The sequence below is a fragment of the Ursus maritimus genome, unplaced genomic scaffold, assembly GCF_017311325.1.
Source record: "Ursus maritimus isolate PB19 unplaced genomic scaffold, ASM1731132v1 scaffold_7, whole genome shotgun sequence".
NCBI classification, from domain to species: domain Eukaryota; kingdom Metazoa; phylum Chordata; class Mammalia; order Carnivora; family Ursidae; genus Ursus; species Ursus maritimus.
Window position 1 is genome coordinate 30356190 of NW_024426885.1, and position 17943 is coordinate 30374132.

Consider the following 17943-nt stretch of genomic DNA (forward strand, 5'->3'; position numbering starts at 1 on the left):
TGTGTCCCTCTCCTAATCCCCCAAGAACCAACTTGTTATTTACTGTAAAGGAGCCATGTCTTTTTCTTGAGAGGGAAGCGTTGAGAGACTCTTACAAATAGCACACAGGAAACGGAGTAATGTGAAAGAAAAGAAAAAGGGTGGAGGGGACCAGAGTTATTTTGAAAAATAGGATCAAAGTGGCTAGTGCAGTGTTGAGCACATAGTCAACATGCAAACTGTAGAAAGTAATGAAGCAAATCTGCCTTAAACAGCAGAGAGGGAAGATGGGAAAACAGAGTTTTCCTGGGAAGAGTTTTCCTTAGTCTCCCCTTCCTCCTGGGCCAGTTCTGTGGCTGCTGGTCCCTGTGGCCAGCTGCCCACGTTTTGCTCCTACTTACATTTCTGAATTAAAAGCATAATGGGCGTGGAGATGGTAAGGAAGGATGAACCCCAGGCTAGAGGGTCGTGGTATAGAGTTCATCATGATTGTTTAGAGATTTTGAAGTCCCAGCCTCTTAATTTCCCCCATAAAAAGCAAAAACAAAAATTGGGGTTGAGCAATGGCCAAGTCTTGGTCCAAGTTGGTTGTTAATATCTTTTACCAGCAGCATCCAGTGCCCAGATTCCAAGTCTTCCACCTTGGAACCGGGATGAGGGTTAGCAGGAGGGTCCGCTGGTATCATTGCTAGCTTTCTCCTTTTGTTCCCAGAAATAAGCCTTTTAAAATTTGTAGTGTCTTAGTACTAAAGACTGCTAAATTCAGTTGAACCATACCTGTGGGCAACAGAGAAAGGAAACAGACTGTCTAAAAATTATGAATGCAGAAGCTGTCCCCAACATCTGTGTATGTAAGTGGAGGTTGCTTTTGAGAGCTCCTGCTGTGTACATACTTCCCGATTTTCCCATATTGAAATAGGACTGTGGTAGGGGCTCTAAGGAGTTCAAGTCTCCTGTGAATGAAAACTAATACCATCATTTACTGAGTGCTTACTATGTACCCAGCTTTGCGTTAGCCAATTAATTCCTGATCTCACTAAAGTCAAAGATCTCTGTGAAGTATTGTGATCTCCAGTTTTATAGTAGAAGACATATGAAGAGTTTAATGTATCCGGTGTCAGCTGAAAGGTGGTCGAGTCAAGATTAACATCTGGGACCGCCTGACTTCAAGAACTGGTCTTGTGGAGGCGTTACACACCCAATGTCTACAAGAGGCAAGAAGGAAATATAAGGTTATGAAAACAACCACTGCTTCAAGAGATTGAAAAACACTGTGGGAGCCAAACGCAACTCCTCCACGGCCCGGATTTGGCCCACGAGCTCCAGTCGGCATCCTCTGTATGACACTGTGGTGCGTGTTTTCCGGCTGGGCTCTGGGACCGTGCGGGACGTTCTGAGCGGCTCAGTGCTGGCTCTGGGAGACAGCGGGTGTGCCTGTCAGGAGTGGCGTGCCTGTCAGGAGTGGCATCGAGCTACAGGAGGGTGGTGTCCACCATAACCACCGCCTCCCCTTCACCCCCCGCCCCCACTGCTGGGAACTGCTTAGGGAGAGTCTGTCCTCATTTCTTTGCTTCCTCATACACACTCCCTGATATGGTAGCCTCTAGTCATGTGGATATTGAGTACTTGAAATGTGGCAGTCTGAACTGAGATGTGCTCTCCATGTGAAATACACCCCAGAATTCAAAGCCTTAGTAAGAAAAAAAGAATGTTAGAATGTCTCAATTTTTATAAGTATTACACATTGAAATGATATTTTGGATATATTGGGCTAATTATATTACTAAAAGTAATTTTACTTGTTTCTTTTTACCTTTTTAACATGGGTGCTAGAAAATATTAAGTGACATAAATGGCTCATGTTATATCGCTATGTTCCAGAACCTCTGGGGCTCTAATCCTAGGCTGTCCTTTCTCCCCCCTGCCACCAACCTACTCCTCAACTCCATTGGCACTTGTGGCCATGTCTTCTCTTTTCCTTTAGTCATGAGACCACCCTGGAGAGGGGACGGAAAGTTGCAAGGAAAGTGGTGAGAGGTTTATCCACTGGCTTTTCTGGGATTAGCTCCTGCTTGCCAGGGCTGGCTATGGAAATGCCTCAGTGTGATCCAGCTCATGGGTGTGCACAGCCCTGGGGGCTGATGGGATCACTAGGAGGGGACTTCAAGTCAAGGTGTGCACCAAGCACGGCCTGCCTCTTCCGGAGGCGACTCTGCCCGTCAGTGTTTGTCTGTGTTGTGATCCATCAAGATATTTTTTAAGTTAAATCAATAGGTGTGTGTGTGTGTGTGTGTGTGTGTGTGTGTGTGTGTGTCCTATAGTTTCTATATGGATCAAAATGCAGCTGTTAAGTGTACAAACTGAAATTTGTGGGTGTTAAGAAGGGTCTTCATATTCTCAAATGCAGGGAACTAGTGATAAATTCTCTGAAAGCAAAACGAGTGGAAGTTGGGCTGGTCAGAGCAGGAGAGAAAATATTAAAAATGTGATCTCCCTCCCCATGACCAACTATCTTGGGCATAAAGACCCATTAATTTTTCTGTTCAGCTTAGAGGCCTAGGGCCAGGCCTTCTGCCTCTCTCTGATGAAAAGCCACCGGGATTTACCGGAAACATAATGACCCAGTAATCCAGGCTTTATTAAGTACTTTAATGTAACTGGAATTGACCATTGATGAGAGGTCTCGTGTTGCAGCCCCTTCTTGAACACTTGCTGTGGGTATTGTGTGGAATGAACCAGGAGGAGGGGAACAGAGAGGAGAGGCATGGCTCTCTTGCTTGTCTCTGCTTCCCTCTTCTATGGGAGCACAAAAGCCTACTCTTTCCAGAGGAATCTAGAAACCATATGGTAGGGAGGAAAAGGGGATATATTTAGCATGAGGCAAATCCTCAGCAGAGACATAGAAGCAGCGCCTGTCAGAGCTAGTTGGGACTTCGAGACAATGGCACCCTCTCATTGCGAGGAAGGGAAGGGGTTGGAAGGATACCACCAGATTGCCCATGCCCACTTCAGCCAGGGAGCTAGCTCCTTTGTCTCTGGTTTACAGTAAGAATTTGTTTAAATAAGGGGCCTGAAAGTCATCGAATTAGCTCACAAACAATGTTCTACAGATAGAAATGGAGATTTACAGTTAGAAATGAGGTGATACATCCGGTGACTGGCCGTGAGTGCCTGCATATGGACTTGAATCCATCTTTCCTTTTAAAGGAACTCTAAGCATACAGTTTGATAAAATGTGTACTTCCCTGTAACCACCACCCCAATTAAGATGTACAACATTTCCATTGTTCCAGAAAGTTCTCTCATGCCACTTTATAGTCAATCCCCCCATGTACCTGCCCCAGGCTACATCTCATTTCTATCACTGGAGATTACTTTAGCCTCTAATCCCGTTGCCTGATTTGCAGTTGGAATGTTGACTATGCCTCCTTTCACTGCCTGGCTGACTTTAAATATCTGAGCGTTCCCATGTGGAGGAGGAAGGGCCCTTGTTACATGTTTCTGTTTCTGAGGCAATGGCGGGAAAGAGTGAATCTAGCTTGCGGAAGCCCGAGTTCCTTATTTTCTGTTTCTGCAGTACCTAGGACAGCACCTGGCATATAGGAGGCTCTTAGTAAATGTGCTGAACTGAATCAGATCTGTCCAATAATGGAATGATTCTCCGTTGGAGAAGCTGTTTGGGTCCTTCCTGGATGAAAATGTGCCAGTAGCGGTGATGCCCATCCTTAATGAACACAGGTGTGTTTGAGCTTGCTGACCTTGCATGCTAGACGTAAGGGCGAGAGCCATGTCCCACCATTTTGGTTTGACCCTGGTGGTGCAGTGCAGTGGGAGTGGGTAGGTGGTCAGGAGTGCCGAGTACTGTGGAAGCAGAGAGGAGGGGTCCAACTGAGATAGGGTCCCACTGAGAGGTTTGGGGAAGCTTATCTGGAGGGCATGTGCCATGAAGGATGGTGAAAAGTAGCCTGTGGAAAGGGATTTTGGTGCGGGAGCAACAGCCCAAGTAACGGCACAGCAGCATGAGAGACCCTGGTGCATGTGACACGATTGCTCTGTGGGGAGATGGACCCCATGTGGCCCCTGAAGTTGCTGTCATCCTGAGATTCTGTAAATAGTAGGTTTAGCTGAATGGCCATAAGTGCCCAGAAGGATTCATACGAATTTGAGGTTGAGATCAGAAAATGCCCTGAAAATGACCATTTTCTCCAACAAGGTCTTGCATTCTGGAAACAGAAATGGAGATGAATAGATGGTCAGGGTGAAACATTGCTGGGCCCTGCAGACATGAAGAAAGGCAGAGTGGCAAGGAAGTCCCCGGTGTCAGCAAGAGCCTCGGGAAATGTCCAATGTTGCCACATTGAGCGCAACTGGAATTCCTGCGTGGCTGGTGGCAATGTTACGTTGGTTCAGTCACTTTGGAAAAAACGGGCAGCCTCTACTCAAGTGGAACATCTAACCTATAACTTGGCTGTCCCCCTGATATGTTTATACCCAACAGATATACGCTCACCAACAGATTTGTACTGGAACTACCCAGATGCCCATCAGCAGTGGACTGATACCTGCGTGGTGGACGTGGTAGGCAGAACAAGGCTCCCGTCCTGTGCACATGCTGTGTGACAGAGCAGGGGGGATTAGGTAGCAAAAGGGAATAACAGGTCAATCCACTGACCTTAAAATAAAGAGATTAGCCAGTATTATTTGGGTGGGCCAAATGCATCACTAGGTTCCTTAAATGAGGAAGAGGGGCACAGAGGAGTCAGAAGCAGGGGTGGCAGTATTAGACTCAACTGGCCATTCCCAGCTTTGGAGATGGAAGGGGCCATGAACCCAGGAGTGTGGGTGGCTGCTGGAAGCTGGAAAAGGGGGAAACATTCTTCCCTAGAGCCTTGGGAAGGAATGCAGCCCTGTTGATACCTGAATTTTAGCCCAGTGAGACCCATTTCTGACCTCTGACCTCCAGAACTGTAAGATAATAAATCTGTATTGTTTTAAGCCACTAAATTTGTGGTAATTTGTTACAGCAGGAATGAGAAACTAATACACGGAATATACCTACAGTGGAATACTACACAGCAATGAGAACAAGGATTTGCAATTACATGTAACAATATGGCTGAGAACATACTGTATGATTTCACTTATGTAAGTATAAAAATGGGCAAAATGAATGTATGCCATGAGAAGATAGGAGAGTGGTTACTCTGGGCGGAGGGTGGCCAGTGGGTGCTGCTGAACAGGCAGTGGGCTTGAGGGAGTTCGGAGGTGCTGGTTATGCAGGCCTGTTCAGTTTGTGAAGATTCACTGAGCCCCACACTCAACAATATTTGTACTTTCCTCTACATTATGCTTCGAGAGAAAGTGTGTGTGTCTGTGTGTATTTTGAGGGGCATGAAGGGGATTGCTTTTTATTTAAAAAATTTTTTAAAAGATTTATTTATTTATTTTAGAGAGAGCACGCGCGTGCACACCTGGAGGGCTGCAGAGGGAGAGGGAGAGAGAGAATCCCAAGCAGACTTGGCACTGAGCGCAGAGCCTGATGCAGGGTTCGATCTCACAACCCTGAGATCAGGACCTGAGCGGAAACCAGGAGTTGGGCACTTGACCCACTGTGCCACCTAGGTGCCCCAGGGGATTGCTTTTTAACTGGGTACTAATTAAATGTTTGGCTCTTGACCTTGGTGAGGGTGGAAAGTCGGGAGAGGGAGTGGGATGGTGCAGAGAGAAGGTGGAAAGATGGGGACAGGGGAGGCCCAGGGACCCTTCCTGGAGGTCGTGCTTAGGCAGAATATTTAATGTTGGGGGCTCGTGTGCTGTGGATCAGAAGTGGACATCTCGGGGGCCCAGAGTTGAGTCATTCTATATATATTTCCTGAACTGGTGATGTTTCATGGGGAGTTCTCAGGGTATCAGTGTCATGGGTGGGGCTAATGAGTGGGGGTGCTAAATGGCCCAGGAAGATATTACTGACAACAGTGTGGATTTAGAGGAGAGGCAAAGGGGACATGCAGGCTCCGGGGGATGGACAGGGTGGGTCTGAGTGTGTTCTGAGAGAGCCAGACTACACTTCAGGCATTGTTTCCCCAAAGTAATGTTTACGTGGTACTTTGGGTGAACTGCTCAAATTTTAATAGTGTTTATTTCAGTGCCCAACAAAAATATAACTTGCATATTGTCTGAATTTATAGATTCTTTAGGACCAGGATAAAGTGTATGTTTGAATTAGTGTCAAATTTAAAAATGTTGAGCAAGAAATAGGAAAGTGGTCTGCTTGAGTGATAAATATATTGAAGTTTGCTAATGACAGGTTTGTTCAACATTACTGTAGATGAAGTGGGCAAGGGGAAGAGTGTAGGATGGTTTTAGGTGCTGGGAGAGTTTCTCCATCATAGAATAGGGGGTCACTGGATGGAGGGGGTGGCAGAGGAGAAGGTGGGACCTGACGCCAGGAATCTGAGGGGAATAGGTCTGGCAGAGTGGGGGGCTTTGTGGAGCAGTGGTTCTCCAACTTCACGTGTCAGAGTCACCTGGAGGACATGTAGCAACATTGCTGGGCCCTCCCCCCTGGCGTTTCTGAGTCAGTTGGTCTGAGGCTCAGTGAGGTGCATTTCTAACAGGTTCCCAGGTGTGTTAATATTGTCGGTCCAGGGACCACCCTGAGAACTGCCGATGGAGAGGTAGCAGTGGGTGCGCAGTTTGTGACCAGTCGTGGGTGTGGAATACAGGGACCGGAGGGGCAGGGGACAACTCCCTGTAGGAAGGGGAGGAGCAGGTGTATGGGCCTGGTGACCCCGAGGCAGAGGCAGACTCAGCCTTGCCTGGCAGAGTGTGAGCGAGCTGGTGCTGGTGTAGGCATGCAGTCGGCGCCGAGTGGGGTCCCCAGGAGGGCTGCTGCTGGAGCTGGTCCTTCGAAGTTAGGGAAGCTAATACCCAGCCATGGCACCCACAGCTTAGCAATAACGTAGGAAAAGGGAAGTAAATCAAGAGCCTCTGACAGTGCCTGGGGAGACCGCCTGCTCTAGTTGTTCTCCCATTTTGATCGGCTCTGAGAGGAAGGGAACCAGCTTCTGAGCACCACTGCATCTCAGGTATTTTATATGCCTTATCACATTTAATCCTCACGATTCCGTGGTAGAGGTATCATTAATCCATTTTAAGAATGAGGAAACGAGGGCCCTGAGAAGTGAAGGAACTTGCTCACTGTTATCTAGGCAAAGCTGTGATACAGTCAGCCCTGGGGCTGACTAATTAAATCTCCTGGTTGTTTCCCACCCCCACAATATTATTTCGACAGCAATCCATTTCACGTTCTTTTCTTCCTATGAAGTATGTGTGCCTGTAATCACTACCTCTACCACTAGATGGCGGAGGTGACCTTCCCCCAGTTAATGCATCAGGCGTTAGAGCTTGGGGGCAGGGACCTCTCTTAAATCTCCCTGTCTTTAATTTATTTGTTTAAATTTTAGTCAGAAGTGAGCTTGAAAGATTGCAAACCATTATGAACATACTCTAGAAATAAACACCTGCAGCTGGATCTGTGTGTGCCTGGAGCCAGTTGTATAACTGGGATTGCTCCAAGTTGACAAAAAAAAAAAAGTCGACTCTTAACCGACTGAGCTACCCAGGCACCTCTCTCTCTGTTTTGAGAATGGGGAAACTGAGGTTGGCATAGCAATGTGCCTCTATTCACATCACAGGGATGCTGATGGCTGGTCTAGAACTAGAAGTTAGGTGCTCCAACTCCCTGTCCAGTGTTCTTTTTTTTTTTAAGATTTTATTTATTTATTTGACAGAGAGACAGCCAGTGAGAGAGGGAACACAGGCAGGGGGAGTGGGAGAGGAAGAAGCAGGCTCCCAGCAGAGGAGCCTGATGTGGGGCTCGACCCTGGGATCACTCCCTGAGCGAAGGCAGGCGCTTAATGACTGAGCCACCCAGGCGCCCCATCCCTGTCCGGTGTTCTTTCCATCATGTCATTCGTTTGAGGAGCAGTGGCAGCTGCAGCCATCTTATTCTCTGTCTCTTTGTACAAAAACCCTGAGCCTGACATCACAGCCAAGAGCCCAGCCTCTGCTGTGCCATTTATAGGAGAAGCATAAGGCTGGGACTGGGGTACAGGGGGACACTCAGAAAATTATTGTATGAATGAGGAAAGGAAGGAAAGAAATGCCCTCCAGACACTTTATTTTTTTATTTTTTATTTTTTTAAAGATTTTATTTATTTATGTGACAGAGAGACAGCCAGTGAGAGGGGGAACACAGCAGGGGGAGTGGGAGAGGAAGAAGCAGGCTCCTAGCGGAGGAGCCTGATGTGGGACTCGATCCTGGTACGCCAGGATCACGCCCTGAGCCAAAGGCAGACGCTTTAACGACTACGCTACCCAGGCGCCCCCCTCCAGACACTTTAGAAGCTTACCATTTCTGAAGGTGGTGGGGACCCGTCAGCTGGCCATCTGGTGGCAGATTGATTACACTGGACCCCTTCCATCGTGGAAGGCATCGGTTTGGTCCTCACTGGCGTAAACCCTTATTCTGGATGTGGATTTCCACCCTTGCCTAGAACACTTCTGCCAGCTCAACCATCTGTGTGCTCACAGAATCCCTCACTCCCTGTCCCGGTCATCTACACAGTGTTGCTTCTGACCAGGGGGTCTCCTTTCAGAGCAGCGTCAGTGCAACAACAGATTTGTGCTCATGGGGATTCACTAGTCTTACCACGGGCCCTGTAACCCTGAAGTAGTTGGCCTGATGGAACGTGGGATGGTCTTCTAAAGGCTTGGTTATGGTACCAGTTGTCCTGAAAGGTTGAGTTCTGCCTTACAGGACGCACACTGGATGCTCTGAATCTGTGACTGTCTCCCACAGCAATCGAGGAGTGGGAAGAAAGGGGAGGGTCCTTCCTTGTTCTCTAACTTACCCTCAGTTAAGGTCAGTTAAGTTAGTCAAGTTACCTTGAGGCAAGTCACTCCTCTAACTTACCTGCAGAAACTTGGCGCTTAGCTCATTGGAAGGCCTCAGTTGTAATGGAGGTATGCTTCCATCAGGGGACACAACAATGAGTCCATTGAATTGAGACTGCCATCCAGCCATGCTGGGCTCCTTGTGCCTCTGAACCAAAGGGAAGATGGGATGCTGCTGCAAAGTGGGGGCAAAAGAGCTATATCTGCAACTTTGGGGTACCTCTGAATACAGTTGACCCCTGAACAACATGGGGGCTGTGGTGCTAACCCCCCCTACACATACATAGTAGAAAATCTCTGTACATAATACAAAGTTAAAAAATAAAGGGGCGCCTGGGTGGCTCAGTCGTTAAGCGCCTGCCTTCAGCTCAGAGTGTGATCCCGGCATTCTGGGATTGAGCCCCACATCAGGCTCCTCCGCTGGGAGCCTGCTTCTTCCTCTCCCACTCCCCCTGCTTGTATTCCCTCTCTCGCTGGCTGTCTCTCTCTCTGTCAAATAAATTAATAAAATCTTAAAAAAAAAAGTCCTCTTTGACCCAGCATTTCAACTGTGGTGATGTCAGCTCAGTCCCCGCCATATCTCCCTAGCCTTCCCTGTTGTCATTCTTACCCCCTCCCAGTCCAGAGGGCTCATGCCCTGTTTGAGTCCCTTGAACAGCTCAGCACTCCCCCATGTCCTCTGTGTCAAGGATGGTCTTCTAACTTGATCTGCTGGGCTGTTCCCACTTCCTCCTCCAGCCCATCTGCACATTCTCTGCCCACCTGCTACCCAGGCCTTCAGATCCCAGAGCTTGCAGATGCCCTCTGGCCTCAGGCCTTCATCCAGAAGCTCTCCCAACCCCAGGCCCCCACCCAGATGTACCTACTCGTCATCCCATGGCAGGTTGAACATCATCTCATGGCAGCTTTCTTGCGCTCCCAGCATCCTACATGGTTCCTTCACAGCTCTCACTACTTTTGGTAATTATAAACTCTGATGATTCTTTGTTTTTCACTGATGTCTGCCTCCCCTACTAGACCATGGTCTCCTTGAGGGCAGGGACTGTGTCCGTGTGACTCACTGTCGCATCCCAGAGCCAGCACAGAGGCTGGCACATAGGAGGCATTCATTATCTAAAGGACAGATTCGTATAAGAGGAGGGCATGTGTTGGAAAAGTCTTGGATGAAAGAAGCGTATGATCTGGGAAAACCCTGAATGGTTTCCTGAGAACACACAGTTGGAAATGTTAGGGGGGCCAGATCACAGGAGGCCTTGTTGGCCATATTAAGGGGGCTGGTTCAGATTGTTCAGATCCAGAGAACCATGGAAGGTGGCAAATGGCGGAGTGATGTGTGTGCCAGGCAGCCCCTTTGGCTGTCTGCATGGTGGCAGGGGGAGAGCTGGGGGCCGGGAGGTCAGATGCGCCGGCGCCACAGTCCCAATTAGGCTCCTGAGGGCTTGAGCTGGGCTCATGGCAATGATGATGGTTATAGGAATGGAGTCAGCATTTGTGGCAATTAATCTAACGTAGCAGCTCTTGGCTCGTCTTCCCTGAAAAAACAGTATGTCTGTACGAGAGAGATGGGAGTGGAACCCCAGAGGGCCTGAGTGTGTTCTACAGACACATCCTTTGATCACAAAGAGATTTTTGCAAATGGTCCCTCCAGAGGCGGCCACCAGGACATGATTAGACAACCCAGAGGCTTGGGGCAGGGGCAGGGCCCTTGTCCCTATGGCCAGGAGCTATGGGGACAGCAGAGCCTGGCAATGGTGAATGGAAAGTTGGCTTGTTATGCAGTAAATCTCTCTCCAGCACTCCTTCATTTAGGGTTTGATGCGGAGCCAGCGGAAGGAGCCTGGGAGACCCTGGAGCCTGAGAAGCCCCTGGAGCCTCAGCCGGAGCCAGGAAGGGGCTGCCGAGAGCTGGGTGTGTGCCATCCACCAGGAACAGGCTGCCCTGGGACCTGCTATACTCGTGCTGTCCCAACGCATGTGTCACACTTGCGCTCCATCCCCTAGGAGGCTTGTAATTGGTCGCAGAGATGGAGAGCAGAGCCGCCAGTCCTCCTAGCTCTCCTCACAGTAAGTCGCTGTGGGCGTGAGGTGACTGGGAAGACGCCAAGGGAAAACCTATGTAATAGCTACCCTAGACTGAATGCTTACTCCATGCCTGGGGTCTGGTTTTCTAATGCTATGCATTCAATCAGACTAGGCTCTTTCTTTCTCTCCCATTGCGCTCTGTGTTTGTCCTTTAGCACACTTAGCGGAGCTGTAACAGAGATATTCATTCCCGTGTTTGTTTATTTAATATCTGTCTTTCCTGCTCGACTGTAAACTCCACGAGGGCAGGGCTTGGGTCTCATTATCCGTAACTGCAGCCCTAGCACCTCCAAAGCTGCCTGACCCATAGCTGGTGTGCACGAAGTGTGTGCTGGATGCGTGAATGACCCTCACCGCAGTCCGGCCAAGCAGGTGCTGCCACTCTGCTTAGTTCAGCACAGGCAAACTGAGGCATAGAGAGGTTGGAGTGGCCAAGCCCAGAACACAAAGGTGGCACTCAGGATCCAGACATACGGTGAAGGCATGGGGCCCAAGTTTGGCTGATAAAACTCAAACTGAGGAAAGTGAGACCCCTGTCCTTTTTGGCCCTTGACCGTTGGGATGCGAGACCAAGGTTGCTGGTGGCCATGATTCCAGCCTCGCAGGGAGCGGGTCTGAGGCATGGTGTCAGAGAGAAGCAAAGACGAGAGGGAGATGGGGTCTGAGTTCCTGGATCCGGCCATCCCTCTGCTTTGTCTGTAGTTGGGAACAGAGCCAGTCCATGCCTCTTAAGCTTAGTCTGGCCTGGCTCCCACCTATTATACTTGTAATGGAGAGTTCTGACCAACATGGTGGTCAAACCCATATGCTCTGCTGGTGTGGTGGTAGGAGAGCCGACGACCTGGGTTTTGGTTCCAAGTCCACCAGCACTCGGTATGTGATAGAGCAAGTTCTCCTCCACCCCTGGGTCTCAGCTTCCTCAGCTGTAGGATGGGCACGATCAATTCCAGCTCCAGGCAGGAGTGGGAAGTGTGCGAGAGGACTACTCAGTGCCTGCTCTCCTGCAATTGCTCAGGAAGTGTTGGCTGCCTGTGCCGCCCCTCTAGGTGGCTTTTGGCTGTACGGGAGAGAAAACTCATCAGAGGACAGCTTCAACAATGAAGGCTTGTGTCACTCCGTAATAGACCAAGGCCGGTTCCGGGGCGCTGGATTCAGGAGCTCAACGGAGTCGTCAAGGACCTAGGCTCTTCCTGTCTTTCAGCCTGCCATTCTCAGAGTGTCGTCCATTTTCCTCAAGGTCCTGAGGTGGCCGCCCCGGCTACAGTCATCACAACGTAGGCCTGAGGAGGAGGCGTTTCTTGTTTATCTCCCCTTGTAAGAGTGAGGAAACTTGCCTAGAAGCTTCCCAGCAGACTTCCCCTCAAGTGCCATCAGCTAAAATGGTCATATGCCCTTTGTTAAATCAGCATCTACGAGAGGAATAAAGTACCCCCACCCCAGGGATCTGGGGCATGGGACTGAACAAAATTGGTTATGTTGGTGAGGAGGAAGGGGAGAATGGCTGTTGGCTGTGTCTGCCGTGTTTGTCCGCTGAGGTGCCCCAGCTTTCTCCCACAGTGCCTGGCCCTAGTAGGTGCTCAGTAAGTACTCACCAAACAACTCTGTGAGCCCTCTGCTCCAGCGTTACAGCAGAGTGGGAGGACGAGGTTCGGCGATGGAGCTTCTTCAGATGGCTGGCTCCGTGTCTTTCCTCCTGACTTTGGGGAAGTACCCAAACTCACTGGCTTGACCGGGATGCGGGTGGGGGACTGCAGGGTGGGGGTTTGGCTCAGTGGGGCCAGAGGGGCCAGGCTTCCATGGCTGCTTCAGTTCAAGGACACAGTCTAGGTCCACCCCATTTGGTCTGGAGCCTGTGAGGGGCAGGCAGACATGAGAAATGGTGGGGAGCAGTGAAGAGAGGAGATGTGGCTCCTGCAGGGAAGGCCCTAAGGGCTGCGGCGGTGGCAGCCTCCCGTGGGCTACGACATGTACATGGGGGAAACATGCTCCTTTTTTACTCTAGTATTTAGCTCATTCTGTGTATCTTCACTGAGCACCTGCGATGTGCCAGCATGTGCTAAAAGCTGGTGAGTACTCAATGGTCAGGAACACTGGCATGGCGCCTGTCCTCTTGGAGCTTCTAGTCTAGTGGGGGAGGCAGATCCTAGTCAAACAATCATAGAAGGAAATTTAAAGGATGGCCATGGTAGTGATGAGGAGAGGCATGTGGCATGAGCCTCCAGGAGGAGATGGCAGGGAGAGGGAGACAGGGGAATGACTTGTGATGTGCTTAGAAGGTGAAGTCCATGTGTCGTGGAGAGGGGTCAGTAGTGAGGTGAGGAAAAAGGAAGAGTATAGGGCGCCCCTCAGGTTTCTGGCTCAACGAATTGGATAGACACTGCTGCTGTTCAGAGAGGTAGAAGACACTGGAAGAGGATCAGGCTGGAGAAGAGGGGCAGGGGAGCTCATGAATTGGGTTTTCAGTCATGTTCGGTTCGAGGTATGAACTCAGCCGGTCTGGAAGCAGCAAGACTTCTCAAGCTCTCCCATCTCCAGGACATGGGAAAGATCGGTAGATGAATGGATTCCCTTCTTCCCTGTTTTTCCTCCCTGGCCTTGTGAGCCTGGGGCTGTGTCCTTACGTGAAATAAGGACAAGCACTGAGCACTTACCCTGAGCCAGGCTCTCTTTTTAAAGACTTGACATATTTCAGCTTATTGAGGCCCTGTACCAACCCTATAGAATAAATACTGTTACAAACCCTCACTTCACCTGTGGGGAAACAGAGGCCCAGAGATCCTGAGTAGCCTGTTGTGTGAGGTCAGGTGGCAAAGCCCAGATCTGGACCCAGGCGGTCTGAACAGGAGCTGCGTTCTTACTCACTGCGCCACGGCATCGTCCCGGGCACGCTCGGGGCTGTGTTCGCGTGAGCATCAGGGACTCCGCACTGGGACATTCATCACCGCAGGCTGACAGAAAGCTGTTCCAATCCTGACCCTGTGATGGCACATTATGGTGGCACAAAGATTTTAGCAGAATTCACATTAGAGAATTTGGGAACCAGAAAATGAAACGTGACAGCTGACAACAAAGGTGTCTGAGTCTTAACTTTGTGCCCTCGTGTGGGGGAGACCCTGAGTTGTCATGCTGCTGAGGCCGGTTCCCTGTGACCCCTGGCAGAGTTTGGCTGTTTTAGCTCTGTGAGAAAGTCCCCAGGGACAGAGGTGTGAGCAGGACCGGGGGTTCAGAGGCAGGGAGGAGACACGGTACAGATGGGGCTTTGCACAAGTATTCAGCCAGGGAGAGGTGAAGAGGAGCTGGTAGGCCCAGCTTCAGGCTGCCTCACTCCCAACTTCTCCTCTCTTAATTCAGATGAAGTGGTTGTTTTAACGGAATATGTTGGCTGACAGTCAGGATTGTAGCAGCTTTCTTTCTTCTCAGGTTTTTTTTCCTCCCCTTACTTTTAAATTATACTTGAAACAGATACAGAAAACCACAGAAGACAAATGCATAGTGAATTTTTATAAGGCGACCACTCTGGAAAATCAGCACCTAGATCAACGAGCCTCTCTGTGCTCTGTCCCAAAGGCACCTCCTTTCCTCTCCCCCAAAAGTAGCTCCCCTTCCTGACTTCTGTGGTAATCACTGCCTCGCATCTCCCTATGACTTTACCACCCAAGAGCACCTTCTTAAACTCGTCATTTAGTCTTACCCACTTTTAAAAAAATTAGTAGTAAAAATTGTAGTAAAAAACACACAGCATAAAATTCACCATCTTCACCATTTTAAGTGTACAAGCGTACAGTTCAGTGGTGTGAGGTACATTCACGTTGTGCAGCCATCACCACCATGCACCTCCAAAACTTCTTCATCTTGCCAAACTAGAACTCTGTACCCACTGAACAACTCCCAGTCCCTCTTCCCTCACGCCTGGGAACCTCCATTCTACTTTCTGTCTCTATGAGTTTGATTACCTCATGTAAGTGGAATCGCACGGTATTTGTCTTTTCGTGACTGGCTTTTTTCACTCAGTATTAATGTCCTCAAGCTTCATCCACATTGCTGCACGTGACAGGATGTCCTTCCTTTTTAAGGCTGAATTATATTCCGCTGCATATATAGACCACATTTTGTTTATTCGTTCATCTGTGGATGGATACTTGAGTTGCTTTTACCTCTTGGCTATTGTGAATGATGCTGCTATGAACATGGGTGTGTACTTACCTACTTTTTTATTTGATATGTCTTTAAAGTCTTTTTAACCCAAAGATTCTCCCTCCATCCCTTTTCCCCTCTGCTAATTATATGTTGACGATCCCAGGGCATTGGACCAGTTGACCTTCCCCAGTCCGGATTTTGCTGACTGCATATTGGTGATGCATGCAGTTCAGCATCTGTATTTCCAATAAATGGGTAGTAGGATACAGAGGCCTGATCAATTCAGGCTGTGATTTTTTGGCAACTGTAAGTGGTGGTGTGTTCTTTCAACAAAAGGTGCACGCAGAGTTGTGTTGTCATTTTGTGAGTGTGCACGTAAGGGGTGATGTTAACAGCAGCTGATATTCAATGCCTGGATCCATTAATTAATTTATGGGTACAAAATGGTGTTGTTGTAGTTTGCTCACTCCTTTTTCATTAATTAGTTTCAGCAACTTTCTTAACAGTTAACCAATGGAGACAAACCATACTGCAACCAATGTAATACTGCTTTGGTGTGTTTTAGATATTTGTCTTTTGATAGGATTTTGTTTGAAGAAAGAGTCCACTGCTTTGAAAACAATAAAAGAGCAGAGAACTTCTGGGTAATGATAACTGATTGAATATGTCCATTTTCACTCTCTTAAAATTCTACTAAATTGACAGAAAAAGGATATTTTGAAGGTTCAAGATCCGTAAAGACAGAGAAAAGAGAAGAGGGATAGCAGCAACACAATTGTGGACCTGGTGTGAAGGGTTTGGCATCCTCTGAGAGCTCCCTGAGAAAAAGGTACGTGAGAAGTCAGCATTTTGAGACCTTTAATGTATGAAAATGTCTTTATTGTACCTTCACATTTGATTCATAGTTTGGCTGCGTATGGGATTCTTTTTTTTTTTTTTTTTTAAAGATTTTATTTACTTATTTGACAGAGATAGAGACAGCCAGCGAGAGAGGGAACACAAGCAGGGGGAGTGGGAGAGGAAGAAGCAGGCTCACAACGGATGAGCCCGATGTGGGGCTCGATGTGGGGCTCGATCCCACAACGCTGGGATCATGCCCTGAGCCGAAGGCAGACGCTTAACCGCTGTGCCACCCAGGCACCCCTGCGTATGGGATTCTAAGTTGGGAACCCTCTTCCTTCACAGTTTGCCGTCTGTGCTCCAGCGTTGTTGCTGTTGAGAGAACCGAGACCATTCTAATCCCTAGTTCTTTGTAGGTGATGTTATTTTTACTATTTCTGGAAGCTTGTGGGATCTTCTTTGTGATCTCAGGATGCTGAAATGCCACAGTGGCTTAACTAGGTGTGGATTTATTTTCATACATGGTGGAGATAAATTCCAAAATGACCAGTTGTGAGAGGTGAAAGTTGGTAGCTCTCCGGAGGAGAAATGGTGGTGGTGGTGGTGGTGGTAGGGGGTGGGGACACCTGCCATTTTCATAACTAATCTTACAGAATAATTTGACCATATCGGTGCATGTATAGCTTTGATGTAAAAATAACAACTTAAAGGAAAAGACAAAGAAGGAGCATGGGCTTAGGAGGAAGGCAGACCTGGGTGTGAATCCTGAATCCCTGGCTTGGTTAACAGAAGGTTTGTGGGTCATGCAACATCTCTGAGCTCTAAGCCTCAGTTTTCTTACTTCAGATGGGGGTGGGTATTCCCACTCTGTCCAGATCACATGGTTGTCTGATGGAGGATGGAGGGGATTTTGTAAGCTGTGAAGAGTGAGCTCACAGGCAGTTAGCATCCCTAACGAGACCTGACGTGGAGGCTGTGTTTCCAGCTGTTAGGAGACTTTGCACAAATCAAGAGGTTGTCATTCCCTGCAGTGCAGCCTTTTCTTTTATCCCTCTCTGTTCCCTGCTACCAGAGAAAAAAGCCAATTGGTTCTACATGGTAACATGGGCCCCTGTCAAACTGTAGCCTTTGCCAGGCCCCAGTGTTACCTGCGGTGCTGAGTTCATCACCTCGCCCTGGGATAGCCGTGTGTCCCTCGCGCTCTCATTCTCCAGCTTCCGAAGGCATTTCCTCCTGGGAACTGTATCTGGAAGGCAGGGATGTTGCCACCAGTCAGCGAGTAGAAGCCAGGCTTCCCCAAACATGGCTAAACGAATCGAAGATGATGGCGTATCTTAATTAAGGTGCTTGTGTACGCACAGGAGGAGATGCTCGTGGTTTCTGATTCGGAGCCACCTGGCCGGAGTGCTGGATTGCGAACGGTTCTGAAGCCGAGCTCAGCGAGAAGGAGTTGGTGGTTAATCAGTATCGATGGACGAGGGAGGGGATAAGGGCAGCCTGCCAACCATGTACTTGTCATCCCTGAAAGAAAAGTTCTTTTCCTTTTTCCTTGGGGCATAACCTTCATAAAATACATTAAATTGAAGTGTACCACTTGGTGTCTTTTTACACGCACACACATATTACTACCATCTAGATCAAATAGAGTATTTCCAGACGCCCGGAAGAATTTGAGTCACTCCTCTCTCAGAGACAACCATTATTTTGACCTCTATCAGCATAGATTAGTTTTGCTTGTGTTTTACTTCATATAAACGGAATTAAACAATAGGAGTGCTAGTGTCAGGCTTCTTTCACTCGGCAGACTGCCTCTGTGATTTATTCCTGTTCTTGCCCATTATTCCATTGTATGGATACCCTACAATTTGTTTATCTATTTCCCTGTTGATGAGCGCTGGAGCCCTTTCCAAGTTGGGGCAATTATGAATGAGGCTGCTAGAACTCCTTT

At 48.6% G+C, this 17943-nt stretch overlaps 1 long non-coding RNA gene across 1 annotated transcript; it reads left to right on the forward strand.

Moving 5' to 3' along the window:
- The first annotated feature begins 10027 nt into the window (after positions 1-10027).
- LOC121101287 lies at positions 10028-17579 on the forward strand. The gene is made up of 3 exons (XR_005833268.1): positions 10028-11000; positions 15861-15984; positions 17357-17579. It is a non-coding gene; the product is annotated as an uncharacterized LOC121101287 (long non-coding RNA).
- Positions 17580-17943: the final 364 nt, after the last annotated feature.